The sequence below is a fragment of the Capsicum annuum genome, chromosome 7 (assembly GCF_002878395.1).
Source record: "Capsicum annuum cultivar UCD-10X-F1 chromosome 7, UCD10Xv1.1, whole genome shotgun sequence".
Lineage (NCBI taxonomy): Eukaryota > Viridiplantae > Streptophyta > Magnoliopsida > Solanales > Solanaceae > Capsicum > Capsicum annuum.
Genome location: NC_061117.1, coordinates 3,342,957 through 3,357,940, shown reverse-complemented (window position 1 = coordinate 3,357,940; position 14,984 = coordinate 3,342,957).

Below are 14,984 nucleotides of genomic sequence, written 5' to 3'. Positions count from 1 at the left end.
CTCTTATGGATAGACTGAGTATCAAGCTTAACAACCATATTGGACTCATGCTACACCTCGCTATACTTATACTCCATATATTTCGTCTTGGACCTATTCAACCTAAATCCTTTAGACTCAAGGGTTTGCCTCCAACCTCTAATTTAGCATTAACTCCACGACATGTCTCATCAATCAAGACCATATCATTCAAAAAAATCAAACAGTAAGGCACCTCACCTTGAATTTTCCAAGCCGAAACATCCATCACCAAGGCAAAAAGGAACGAACTAAGTGTCAATCCTTGGTGTAACCCGATCAAGACGGGAAAGTTCTTCGAGTACCCTCCCCTAGTCCTAACCCAAATCTTCGATCCGTTGTACAAATCCTTAATCGCCCTAACATACACCATAGGTACACCTTTAGCCTCCAAACACCTCCAAAGAATCTCCCTAGGAACTCTATCATAAATCTTCTCTAAGTAGATAAACACTATGTGCTTATCCTTCATTCTTTCCCTATACTACTCCATCAGTCTCCTAGCAAGATGGATGGATTTATTAGTTGAGCGTATTGACATAAATACAAAGTGATTTTCAAAAATAGTAACGTTCCTATACAACCTCAAGTCTATCAACCTCTCCCAAACCTTCATTGTGTCACTCAATAGCCTAATACCCCTATAATTATTGCAATCCTGAATGCCACCCTTATTCTTATACAACAGAATCATCTACTCCACCTCCAAGCTTCAGGCATCCTTTCCTTCTTGAAAATTATGTTAAACAACCGAATCAACCACTCCATACCTGCCCCTCCTGTGCACTTCAAAAATCCATGGGAATCTTATCTGGCCCCGTCGCTCTACCTCTACACATCCTATGAATAGCCCCATTAATCTTCTCAACCTTAATGCGCCTACAATAACCATAATAAAAAAACCTTTCGGAATGTTCCAAATACCTTAACACAATGATAGTATCCCTTATTTTGTTCAGGAGATCATGGAATTAAGACAGACATCTCTTTCTAATACGACCGTTCTCTACCAAAACTTTGTCGCCCACATCCTTAATACAGTTCACTTGATCAAGGTCCATAGCCTTTCTGTCCCTAACCTTGGGTAGCCTATACAACTTTTTCCCCCACCTTTACTATCTAACATTGTGTATAAACTCTCGAAAGTAGCATCCTTAGCCATCGGGACCGCTAATTTCACCTTTCTCTTAGCAATATTATACTCCCAATTTTTTCGTTTATCCTCTTCATCCTTATTTTAAGCCAACTTTGCATATGCTTTCTTCTTAGCCTCTACCTTTTTCTTCACCTCTTCGTTCCACCACCAGTCCCCTTGGTGTTTTCTCGAGAGGCCTCTAGAGGCACCCAATACCTCTCTAGTTGTCTCCCTGATGCAACTGGTAATCCTATCCCATATACTATTAACATCCCCTCCACTCTCCCAAGCCTTCCCCTTCATCAACTTATCCCTTTTATCCAGTGCACTAGCCAAACTCAGATTGCCCTATCTAATACTTGGATGATCCTCCATACCTCTCCTCCTCCACTCCATTATGATCTCCAAGTCCACAGCCAAAAGCCAATATTGGGTCGAAAGATTCTCACTAGATAAGGTGTTACAGTCCTTACAAATACTCATATATTCTTTCCTGAGGAGCAAAAAGTCAATCTGGGTCTTGGCCACCTAATTACGGAAGGTACCAAGTGAACCTCCTTCTTGGGAAAGTTTGAATTAACTACGTACCACCAATCCAAATGCCCGAGAAAAATTCAAAAGTGTCACTCCTTCGTCATTCCTTATAACAAAGCCACAGCCTCCATGCACATCATCATAACCCCTTGAAGAAGACCCTATGTGCCTATTGAAATCCCCTCCTATAAAAAGTTTCTCATTACTAGGGACATCCCTCACCATCTCGTCCAAATCCTCCCAAAACCTCTTCTTCTCTTCCTCATCCAAGCCTATATGTGGGGCATATGTGCTAATAATATTTCAAAAAGACTCTCCAATAACTAGTTTAATTGACATCATCCTATTGTTGACCCTCTTAACATCTATCGCTTGCTTTCTGAGCTAATCATCTACTAGGATACCTACACCATTCCTGTTCCTCATGCTTCCTGAATACCATAACTTATAACTATCTACTACCCTCGCCTTAGTACCTACCTATTTGGTATCTTGGAGAAAAGCTATATTAATTCACCTTTTTTCTAAGAATTTCACTAGCACTAATGATTTCTCTAACAAAGAACATATTTTCCACGATCCTACTCTCAACCTACAACCACCTTTAGCCATTTTACCCTTCCTTCTCCCCGTCCTACCCCGACCCCGACCCAAGCTCCACCAAAAGACATGGCCCTAAGTCAACACCATCTACCATAACCATCACCATCAGACACTAGAGACTGGACCAATCAATAGCACTAAAAACACATAGTCTAGACAACAACGCAAACAAAAAATGTTACTATCAAGCCCACACTACAGAACTACTAAGAACAATAAAAATGAATAAAACACAAGCATAATTAACAAGTAAATCACTACTATGAAATAAAGAAATAAATAAGTAAATTGTCACCCACAGACAAGATAGTCAACGAAGGCGTGAAGATAAAAGGAATTGAAGTATAAATAGTACACAAGACAGTAGCAACCACTAGAATTAAGAAAGCTATACACATGACTAGAAGATATGGAGTGAGTGCACCTGATTGAAGTTGGGTCAGTTTACTTGGTTGAGTCACCGAATTTTGATAATTTGCGATGAAAATTGGTTACCAAAATCTTTACATCACCGTTTGAGAAGAGGCGTCGAATCTGTACTTGTAGTACCTGTAAAGGGATAGAAAGAAAAGAGAAGAGAGTTATGGTCGCGCGAGAAGTGAGGAAAAAACAACGATTAGTTTTGCTGGAAACTGACGTACTTGTCGAAAATTGATGGGTCGCTAGGCCGACGAGAAGCCGCTAAAGTTTAGTGGTCAACGCAAGAAGTGAGAAAAAAAATGGCAATCCGTTTAGCTAAAAACTGAAGTCACTCACCGGAAACTAATGGGGTTGTTGGGTTGTAGAGATGGGATTGACTCTTGGATGGACAGAGAATTAACCGGAGCAAAGTCAGCGGGTAACCGATAGGAGTCGACCACGACGATGATTAACTAGATGGACAATGGCAGGAGTCGACCACGACAATGGCCATTTGTTTCAAATCCAAAGTTGAGCACTGGTACAATTTTAGGAAAATATTTACAGTAGATTTTTGCTCTTAATGGAAGAGCAATTAACTCCAATAAGTAATGACAATATTTAATGTGAGCTTAATAGGGTTATATTAGCCAATCTGTACTCCTTATTAATTTCTCCTTAAGAGTTGTGCAAAAGACAAACATGTCAAGTAATATGAGACAAAGGGAATGATATATAACGCATAACTTGTTGATTATGTGAAAACATAAACTTATGCTCCTCGGAAAAGCAACTTGCTTTGAGTGGCAAAAATTAAATGTCAACAAAAATAATAGAAAAATCTTATTTAGAGGTCTCGAGTACAAGTTTCTAAAAAAAATCTTGTTAAAAGCATTGTTCTAGTCTTCTAGAAATGGACGTTGTTGTGCTCAAATTCTTGACGAAAATGACCCTAAAATGTGCAAATTCAAATTTAATCGAATCCCAAAATAAACGATGATGGTTTAGGTGAAATATAGTTTTTTAAAAAATTAAATTTCTTTTTTTTAGAATAAATTTTTTTTACCTCAAAAACATCCCTTCCCTACCCCCAGACCCGACATCCCATGGTGCTCCCAATTTTTGTTTTAAAACAAATAATTATTTTTTTTAATTCTTACCCTAACCCATCACCCCCACCCCACCCCATGGCATACCCCATTCTCAAAAAGTTATTTAAAAAAAATCAATTGTTTTTTTTTTAAATTCTTATCTCTACCCATCCTAACCGCCAAACTCCCGGTGCACCCCTCCTTACAAAATGAATTTTTATTTTTAAAAAATTAAAATTTTATTTTTAGACTAAGCAGGTCAAATTGGGTTGGCCAACCCAATTTTTACCCATTTCAACTCAACCCATTTCAATCCAAAGTGAATTTGGACGGGTCATGACCCTACCCAATATCCAATTCAACTCATTTAATATTTTCAATCTCAACTCAACTCGCCCATTTGACACCCCTATAATTCAACTCACTTGTAGAACTTGTTTTTCCTACTTCCATTAAGAAAATTATTTTCCTCATTTTTAAGGAACTAGTTTTACCAGCCAGGTTCTTCCGACTAACTTTTTGGAAAGAATGTAGTTGATTGAGGAGGCAGAGAGTAGTGTTAGTGTTGTCATGTGGTTCATTATATAGAAGTGTCAGTAGTGATCTAGTGATGATGGTGATCTATTTCTTTTATTATTCAGGAAAGTTGGTAAATGTGTAGGATTAGAAAAATCTTCAATTTACGATGTACATTAATATACCCTCTTGAGCTATCTATCTATAGCAAAGGATCTTCGGGATACTAGAAATGGACTCACCTTTGCAAGATAAATATAAAGATCTCGTCACTTGCTTCATCTTCGAGAAAATTAATGGCCCAAAACAAGAGTATACGGAATTCGGCATTGAAGAGAGCTTCCAGCGGCTCCATTTAAGGATTATGTTAGGGAAGTACTATAGGGCATTTTGCTAGTTGGGCAAGACCCATTGGTGGATCGGGTCTTGACTCTTCAAGTATCTTTTTATTTTCATTTTTTGGGCTCACTTTAGTAATTTTGTACAAACATTACTTCTTTTATTTAATAAAACAGGTCAGGCCCAAAGTTAATTAAAAAAAAAACTATATATCTCAAAAAATCTTCTTGTTATCTTTGCTTCTGATGACATTCAAACCCTCTCCTCAAAAAGAAGAAAGTATACACAGTTGTCATAATATAATTTATCCAATTATGAGTCAGGTTTAATTCAATAGGAAACAATTTTGGAACATAGTAATTTAATTTATACTCGTAATGATCTAATGTAGAGCTCAACCACCACTAATTATTGTGAATCAATTGTTCTTAGCCTCGAATAATAGTTCTTTATTAGTTTATCTCGAACAAGACCACTGGAAAGAGAAAAACACTTTATTACTTACTAACCGTCTATTATGATTCTTGTTCTCCTCATTTTCCTATCTAGGAATAGGGTCATGTTCTCGATGAACTATGGTTGTGTTATATTATGTCTATTCACTTCTCCGTAATTCTTCCATGGTTGATCTCATAGGTGGAGACATCCTATTAATAAGGGGTTCATCCAAACCTTCTTCGACGAAATTTTTTATTATTATATGATTAAAATAATTTTTATATTTATATTGTAGATGTTGAACCTCATGAACAAAAATTCTAGCTCCGCCTCTGATTGATCTTTACCTCTCCTCGGACCTATCACTGTCAATCTCTCGCACTTCCTCACTAGGGCTTGTGTACTCTTCCTCTTCACATACTAGGACCATTTCAACGTCGTTCTCACATCTTGTCCTTCACGAAAACTATTTCACATTTTCCCGCATATCTTTATTATTAATCTTATCTCTTCTAGTATATCAACGTATTCCTCTAAGCATTTTTATTTCTACTATCTTCATCTTTTGAGTCTGAAAATTCTTGGTTGATCATCATTCCACTTGGTGTAATATAGTTGGTCTAACTATCACTTTATTAAAATCTTTAAATCGCAATGACACATTCTCAAGTCATCAAAGTAAGATAATAAATTGGCTAGAAATCTTGGAATGAGTGCATAAGAGTTTTGGAAAGAAAAAAATGTCACAAATGTGACTAGACATGACAAGTGTGTTAATTTCAAATTAGTTGTCATATTCCGCTTCTAAATAAATTAAGTAATATTTTAAAATATATAGTTTATCATATTAATATGATGAAAAATTATAAAATATATTTTTCCATTGCATTAAATAAGAATATATGAATTGAAAAAAAAATCCATCTACGTGATTATTTGACAAACCTTTCGAAACTTATTTATATTGAGAAGTATATTTTGAAAAATAATATATATCTTTTAAAATTGTAGTAGTATTTGACTCATTATTTTTACAAGAATTTTATCAGATAAAGAATATTACATGTTTTATCAGAAAATTGCAATTTTTGAAATTTAAACTGTAGTTCAAAAACAATTATTACTGACGATTAATAGTTCACACAAAATCAAACATAGCACTGTTTACCTTTTATCATCTCAAATTAAATTTAGTATAATGTGAGAGAAAATAAAATTCAAAATAAATCATAAAGATTCAAAATCATATTTTATTCAATATATTCAACTCTTTTCTCCTTCAAGGTATTACGTTTCTTGTATATCCTTTTTAGGTTATATTTTATAATTATTTTATAATGCTTTTCTAATGAATTAAATGATGAATTTTGTATTTGTTGATAAAGTTCTCATTTTTTGTTCTATAAAATTCACGTGATATATAGATAAAGAGAAGAAACTTAAGGTCTAGACAGCAGTGTACTCAGAATTTTGAGTTCGTGGGTGCTCAATTTTTTTAAAAAGATATAGTTACCATTAATTATATAGTATAAGTGCACAATTATTAGATGATGACAATGAAGAAATTTGATTAAAACTATTCATATTTATATTATAAATATTGTGAATTTTTTACAAAAACACAATCACCGAATAAAAAAAAATTGTTGGTTAAGTTAATGTTCAAGGGTAAAAAAAAATAAAAATATTGAGGGTTCAAACTTTGGTGTCTTTAATTTTTTATTTATGAGGTCAGCATTGGGATTTGGGTCAAACAGCGGCAACAAAAGAACTATTTATGATGTTAGCATCGAGATTGAATCAAACAGTGGAAATAAAACAACTATTTATGAAGTCGGCATTGGAATAAAGAAATATTTATGAAACCAACATTGGGATAAAGAACTATTTATGAAGCCGACATTAGGATTTAGATCAAACAATGACAACAAAATAACTAAAAATTATGTCAAAAAAGAACTTCAATGCGGTTTGAACTCTCGCACGCTCTTACTTGAAAGTTTCCACCACCAACGCACCAAGTCAAATTTAATGTTTGTGAATGCTTTCTGATATATCTTTTTTCTTCAATTTCTAATATAATTGTACCTATTCTAAGTTAAGATCAATGGGTGCTCGAGCACCCATATTTTATCTGTAGGTCCGCCCCTGGGTCTAGAAAGAGAAAAGAATTGAATATGAAGAGATATTGTGTTGATTTTTTACTTGTGGATGTAGTATAGCCATTTTTTTAGGGAAAAAAAAAATTAATCTATGAAGTCTTTTTGAAGATAAAATTAATTTTTTGAACATATATATGTTATTCCTAAACTGTCACGTGATATCACAAAGAGATATTTGTTTTTTAAAAAGGAAATAAAGCAAAAACCGCAATTTATAACTTTCTTATTCTCAAATTGAATAAAAATAATAATTTAATTTTATTGGGAGTTCATAATTTTAAGATAGTACAGATTTATTTCCCTTGACTTGAACTTTTTTTTTACCAATAAAACACCTTTGGATATGTTATTTTTGTATAATCAATAAATTTCTAGTTCAAGCGATATTTATTAGGTCCTGAATTCGAGCAAGCAATCACAAAGTCATGAATTTGAACAAGTAATTACTGAGCAACAAATTCAAACAAATAATTACCAGTGTTGTTAGCAACAAAAATAGATTATTTACATCACATTATTTGCAGTATCTCCTTTTCTCTAATCGTGTTGAAGTCTGTCTCTCTGCTTAACAGATAGTTAAACAATAATAAAATTATCACCTAACTTATGCATTAGGAGTTCAAACAAATAACCACTTGCTCACAAATTCAAACAAACAAGTACTACATCATTAATCCAGGCTTTATGGAGACGAAAATCATGATTGATAAATTACGAGCTCAAACAAACAATTACTAGTTCACCGGTTCGAACAAACAATTTTTAAATCTCAAATTTAAACAATTATTTACTAAGTTGCAAATTCAAAGAAGTAATTATCAAACTAAACAAACAATTACTAATTACTAATTCAACTTACATTAGAGTAAAGTATTTACATCATATTCCTCAAGCATTATTCTCTCTCGAATCTTGCTCATGTGTCTCTATGTTGTACTTCAATAGAACTTCATACACATCAAAGCAGTAATAAAATCAACATTATAAATCTCGAACTCAAAAGGTAGTAAGATTCATCATACGCAGTTACATTATCCCTGCGAGCTCCCCGTTTGCTCTAGAAGATCTCTGCAAAAATATCGGTAGTAAGATTCATCATGCGCAGTTACATTATCCTCGCAGCTCTTATATGACTAGAGTTGGGAAGAACTTAATATAAACAAACAATTGTCTAATTGTCAATGCTCAAATTGAGTACTTAAAAATCTATAATTTTAAATTTTATACCGATTATCACATTAATGTCTTTATATCCACGATCCTCGAAAATTTCACTAATATAAGCCATTTTCTCTCAACAATTTAAGCATCTAAAGAAGATTAGAAAAAAATGGGCTATCAACTATTAACTTTGAGATCCAATCTGATCCGTTCTTAGCATAATGCGAGCACAACAGTTTGCTATAGGAGTGAAACTCAATTAAATTCAAATTAAATATTTTTTTGAGATGAATATAAATCATACCTAGACTTAACAAGTTTTCTTCATTGTTTTTGAGATTCTGCAATTGATCTTAATTGTACGAGTAAAAAAAATACGTATTCTTTGAGATTCGGTTCAATTCGCTTTTAAGTTTTGTGATTATATGTATATATTAAATGATAATATTTCATTACTTCATAATTAATTAAGAATTTAATAATGTCAATATTTTAACTCACGCTTTAATAGATAGAGATACAAAAATTAATTTTGATAATATAAAAAAATATATAAATAAATTCTACTGAACTTTTTAAAGAGCTTATACAGTGTTCTACCTTCTATGAAAGTAGGTATAGAATATGTAGCTCATGGTGAAAAATATAAATACCAAACTATCAAACTCTAAAATTATCATAGAAATTCATAAAAAAAAGGATATATATTACTATCAAATTGAGAAAGTTACAAGTTCACACTGCTACTAAAGTAAGTCAGTTAAATACTTACAAAAAGCTAATTAATCTTCAAGAAAAAACTTTATAAAACACAACTAACATTAAAAAACTTTATAAAACACAACTAACATTACCACAACTAGCTTATTTATTAATTTCTTATTCTTAATTTTGTTTCTCAAAAAAACTCACGAGAGCAAGACCAATTTCAAGAGAGAAACAATGAAGAAAACATAACAGTTCGTATCTAAACACGATATATCACAAAAAATAATGAAACTCACAAAAAGAAAGATATAAGGTCGTTAGATCATACTACAGACATCAAGAACTACACTATTTATAATATCGTAGAAAGTTGGGATACATATTATAAAAATATTTAAACTTATAAAGATGTAAAGGCGACCCAATTTATCTCAAAAAAGACATACCTCATCGAAAGAATGAAAGATCCCAAATAAATATGGTTGTACAACAAAAGAAGATGGAATCAAAGCTCATAAAAGCAGATCTGACGGTTAAAATGAAGAAGCCAAAAGATCAGGCTCATATGAAATACATACTAGAAAATGAGGATTGAAGATACTCACCAAGTTCATCTAAGTTAAAGTTAAACGAAGTCCTTTTGAATCTACGGATTGAGGTGAGTTTTCATAGACAAAGGACAAGATTTGAAGTCTATAGTGGCTCTGATACCGAGAGAGAACAAAGCTTGAAAGAATAAGGAGGGAAAAACTTTTCAGCACTGGTGGGTCAATGAATATGGAGGAAAACCTTGCCTTATAAAGCCCTAAAAAATCATTCTACAACTAAGTAATAAACTCAATGTTTAGCAGCGGTGTTAGAAACAAACTCTATTATTTGAGTTGAAATAAAAATGAATTGGGTCGTTTTGGTTGTTGCTTTTGAGCCTTACGTGGAATTTGATTGGACTGTTGATTTTAGCTCAACTTAAGGGCTAAATTTGGTTTCATTTTGGGCTCTTTTGGACACAATTTTGGATCTCTTCAAAACTAAACTTTAGGCTCTAATATTTCTATTCTTAGACTTTAACTTGGGACTCCAAATAGCTATCGTATTTTAACAATTCATTTCTCTTGGACTTGAACTCTTCTTCCCCAAAAGAACACCTTTCAATTGGCTATTATCGTGTAATCGATATGTCACGAGTTCAACCAAGCAATTATTAAGTCATGAGTTCAACCGAGCATTACTAATGATGTTAGCATTAGAATAGAATATCTACATCGTATCACTTACACTATCATTCTTTCTCTAATTCTGCTGGGTCTCCCCCTTTTTTTTTACTTTAGAAAAACTTCAGATACATTAAAACAATAATTAAACTATCACTCACTGAGAGAAACTTAGCAAATCTTATTCATGCTTTCATGAAAGATGAAGGGTCATGACTTATAGATTGAAAGTTCGAACAAGTACTTACTAGCTCATGAATTTAAACAAGCAGTTATTAGATGCCAAATTTAAGCAAGTAATTATTAGGTCACAGATTCAAATAAAGTAATAACAAAGTTATATCACTAGTCGAATGGAAATGGAAAATCTTATTCAGGATTTTATGTGAGCAATTACTTGCTAACAAACCCGAAAGACAATTACTGAGTCACAAATTCAAGCACAATAACTATCAAGATCATGAGTTCAAGCAATTTACTAATACAATTTATATTAGTGTAAACTATCTACATCACTCCCGTTCGAGTATCCCCTTTTCTCGAATCCTAATGAATTTCTTAAATACATATAATTTTACAAAGATCCACCCATTCAAAAACTCAAAAATAATAGGGACTGATTATTTTTTAATATAATCTTTCCATATAATATAAATAATCTTGCTTACATCGTGCATAATTTTTCAGACATTTTGAGATGAAAAGAGGAGGGACCAGTTTTGATAAAGTTTTGGGTTAATTGAGAAGAGAATGAATTAAGTAGAATTGAATTTATAATTTAAAAGGTGATTGTTTGACATATAAGAGATACCTTTTTAAAATGATGCATCTGATGACAACGGTTGTAACTCTTCACATTTAAACCAAATTGACAGCTTTTGTTCATATGGGATTGGACAAGTGGCCCTTTTAAAATAGAAATTTTATAAAAAATTTAAGGCACATTATTTTGATACTCACCTGAGAGATAGGACCAGGTCCCTCTCTTTCTTGAGTGAATTTTTAGCTTATGATTGCTTCAACTATTTTTTTCCAAAGCTGTCCTCATGAGTGTATACCTGCAAAGGTATGATACTGAGTTAGATTAACATGCACTTACTTTATCTTAGATACCTGTCTCTTTGACATAGCCAATTTTGAGGAGTGACACTGACTCAGATGTTAGGTTAGGGCATTTTGATCATGCCCAATCTCAATTTTCTCTTTTAGAACAGGTTTGAGAACCAGGTTCTAGATTTTTTCTTCACTCATACTGCCTCAAGTTTCTTTTTTTAGGATGAATTCCTTTGGGACCCAGGTCCCTTGTAATCATATCTTACAAAGTAAGACACTTCCACGGTAAGTTTCTTGAGAGTGAGAATTTAATCAGATCTTTAAAAATTGAGTATACAGCACAACTATTAACAGACATTTTTGACTACAATCCCCTTTCTCAGATGAGGTACTGCGTATGTCATAGCCGAGATTTAAAAAATATAGCAAAATGCAAGAAGCTATTATGAATTTATGATAGAAATGAATAGGATAGAGAGACAATTATTGTTGCCTGAAAATGAATACGTGTTTAAACCTTGGGGGTTGTACTACACATTGAGGGACTAAGTCCCTCATGGTCAATCATAGGCAAAAACTAGTAAAATAATCAGGAATCAAATGACTGTGTAGGAAGAGTAAAAACACAAGATTTTAACGTGGAAACACCCTTGCTCAAGGAAGGGAAAATCCATGGCTTGCCCTCAAAAACACTTCAAAATTCACTATAATCAAACTCTTGATTACATTCTTCACTAAACCTAACTCTAGGTTCCTTTCGCTTGTAATAACTCTATTATAAGCTCATTTTGACAACTCTGCCAAGGACTCTGTACATTGATTAACTCTAATCAGTATCAAGCTTAGGAAACTCTATCTAAGCACTTCTCTTATCAAAGAAAAACACTACTTTTATAATATGAGTAGTTCAATTACAAATCAGATCTCACTCAAGAACAATTTCTACTTAAGTATACATAATCAGCTAAGAACTTGAGCAGTGTTGAAAAATTAGATTTTTGTTGCCTTTCTTCACTCTTTGTAATTGGAAAAAACCATTTGATGAAGAAACATCTTTTACTTTTATAGATGAGTGATGATTAGTGCTGAAAAAAATTGGTCTAGGTGACCCATTCAGATCTGTTGTACCATGTACATCCAGGGATCTGGTCTCCTGCAACTAGCTTTTCATTATCAAAACTATATATAGCAGTTTTCCCCCTTTTTGATGATGACAAACCAACCATACAACTTTGAGCATCAATACACATCCATCACATTTAATCAGATTACCACTCTAGAGATGAATGTTCCTTCTATCATTATGCTTCCACCATCATGCAATACAAGGACCTAGTCCCTGGTTGTCATTTGCGGTAAAAGCTTCTGAGCACATGTTTGCTTTCCCTGTCAATGTTGTTATTTACAACATATGTTTTTCTCTCCTCGTCACTGTATCTTACCATATCAGCAACATGAGCACACACACCCCTGATCCTCACATATGAAATCAGTATTCCCTCTTTTAGCATCATTAAAAAGGATTAACAGTAAATCAAGAGTAAAGATAAGTACAAGCTAATTAACTCATGGCCGCTGGGGCAACACTAACATGAAGAATAACTTTAAAATAAATCTAAAATAATTAACTTTAACATTCATTAATTAGGATAAATACCATAAAAATATACCAAAAAATATTATAAAAAGTATTATTTACAAAGGCCACAATAGAAACTTAGAAAGTTGACACACTAGGACTCAGGTAGAAGGGGGTTTAGGGGAGAGAGATTTTAGCAACACCTCTATTCCAGCAGCCCAAGCAGCATGAGCATTCTGTAATTGTTTGGTGAGAGTTCTTACTTCAACATCAGTCCTTGGATTTCACTAGTCAACTCTACAATTTTGGCCTTGAGTTTTTCATTTTCTTGCTATAAGTTTTTCAGTGGTACCAGGTCCCTTAGAGACTTTCTTTCTTTTGATAGCACTATGCTTCTTTTTGCTTATAGAAGGACTACTAGACTTTAGATCAGAGGACCTGGTCCTCTCAGCAACATGAACTTCTTGTATTTTCTTCTTAGTTACAATTACAATACCAGTGTTAGTATCCTCATCTTACCCATCCCCCACTACTTCAATATTTACCTCCTTAACTGTGACAGTTTTTTTGAGTCTTCTTCTTTTGGTGGTAGAGGACTTAGTTTTCTTCATGGCATCTACTAGTAATTTTTGTTCAATCTCCTAGTGCAATAAGATCTAGCGCCTTGTACACCAGTTTCAATCATTTTCTCCTTTCCTTTAATGTCCTTAAGTTTCTTCATTTTTCAAATAAGATATTGTTCATCATTATCCTTTTCATTTTCCTAATTTGGGGGTAATACAAACTCTCTATCCTCTTTCAACTCATCTTTTTCTCCGGTTATTGATCTTCCCCACTAGCAGAACCTTCCTTGGGATCATTTCCAAGTAAAAGTAAATTTTCAACTACCAAATATATGTTGCTGAGAGAATCAGATTTCTTTACAAGAATCTTTTCATCAATCAGATTAACAAATATAGAGTTTAACTCAAAAAGGGTAGAAATTTCACTACCTTTCAATTCCTCATAGGGAACCTGGATTTGAGGGGCATTGAAGGACTCTGATTTTTTTGAGGAATGAGGTCCTTCATATTGAAGAATCTTTTTCTCTATTAGAGATCCATAACCTTTGTTTAGGTTATCTATTTGGACAGAACATTCACTGGGGCTTAGAGTTTCGGCTGGAACAGTTTCACTAAGGGTCTGAAGAATCTCATGGGAAGGACTGACGAGTGACACTCTTTGTGGCTCTTGATAATGATCTGAGGGTATCTTTCATGAGGATTGAAGAAGAGGAAATTTCAGACATTTTGAGATTTTTTTAGATGAAAAAAGGAGGGACCAGTTTTGAGTTAATTGAGAAGAGAATGAATTAAGTGGAATTGAATTTATAATTTAAAAGATGATTGTTTGACATATAAGAGATGCCTTTTTAAAATGATGCATCTGATGACAACGGTTGTAACTTTTCATATTTAAACCAAATTGACAGCTTTTGTTCATATGGGATTGGACAAGTGGCCCTTTTAAAATAGAAATTTTACAAAAAAATTAAGGCACATTATTTTGGTACTCACCTGTGTGATAGGACCAGGTCCCTCTCTTTCTTGAGTGAATTTTAAGCTTGTGATTGCTTCAACTTTTTTTTCCCAAAGCTGACCCCATGGGTATATACCTGCAAAGGTATGGTACTGAGTTAGATTAACATGCACTTACTTTATCATAGATACTTGTCTCCTTGACATAGCCAATTTTGAGGAGTGACACTGACTCAGATGTTAGGTCAGGGCATTTTGATCAAGCTCAGTCTCAATTTGTTATTTTAAAATAGGTTTGAGGGCCAAGCTCTAGATTTTTTTCTTCACTTATACTGCCTCAAGTTTCTTCTTTTAGGATGAATTCCTTTAGACCCAGGTCCCTTGTAATCATCTCTTACAAAGTGAGACATTTCCACATTGAAGTGTATTGAGAGTGAGAATTTAATCAGATCTTAAAAATTGAGTATACAACACAACTATTAACAGACATTTCCTGACTGCAATCCCCTTTCTCATACCT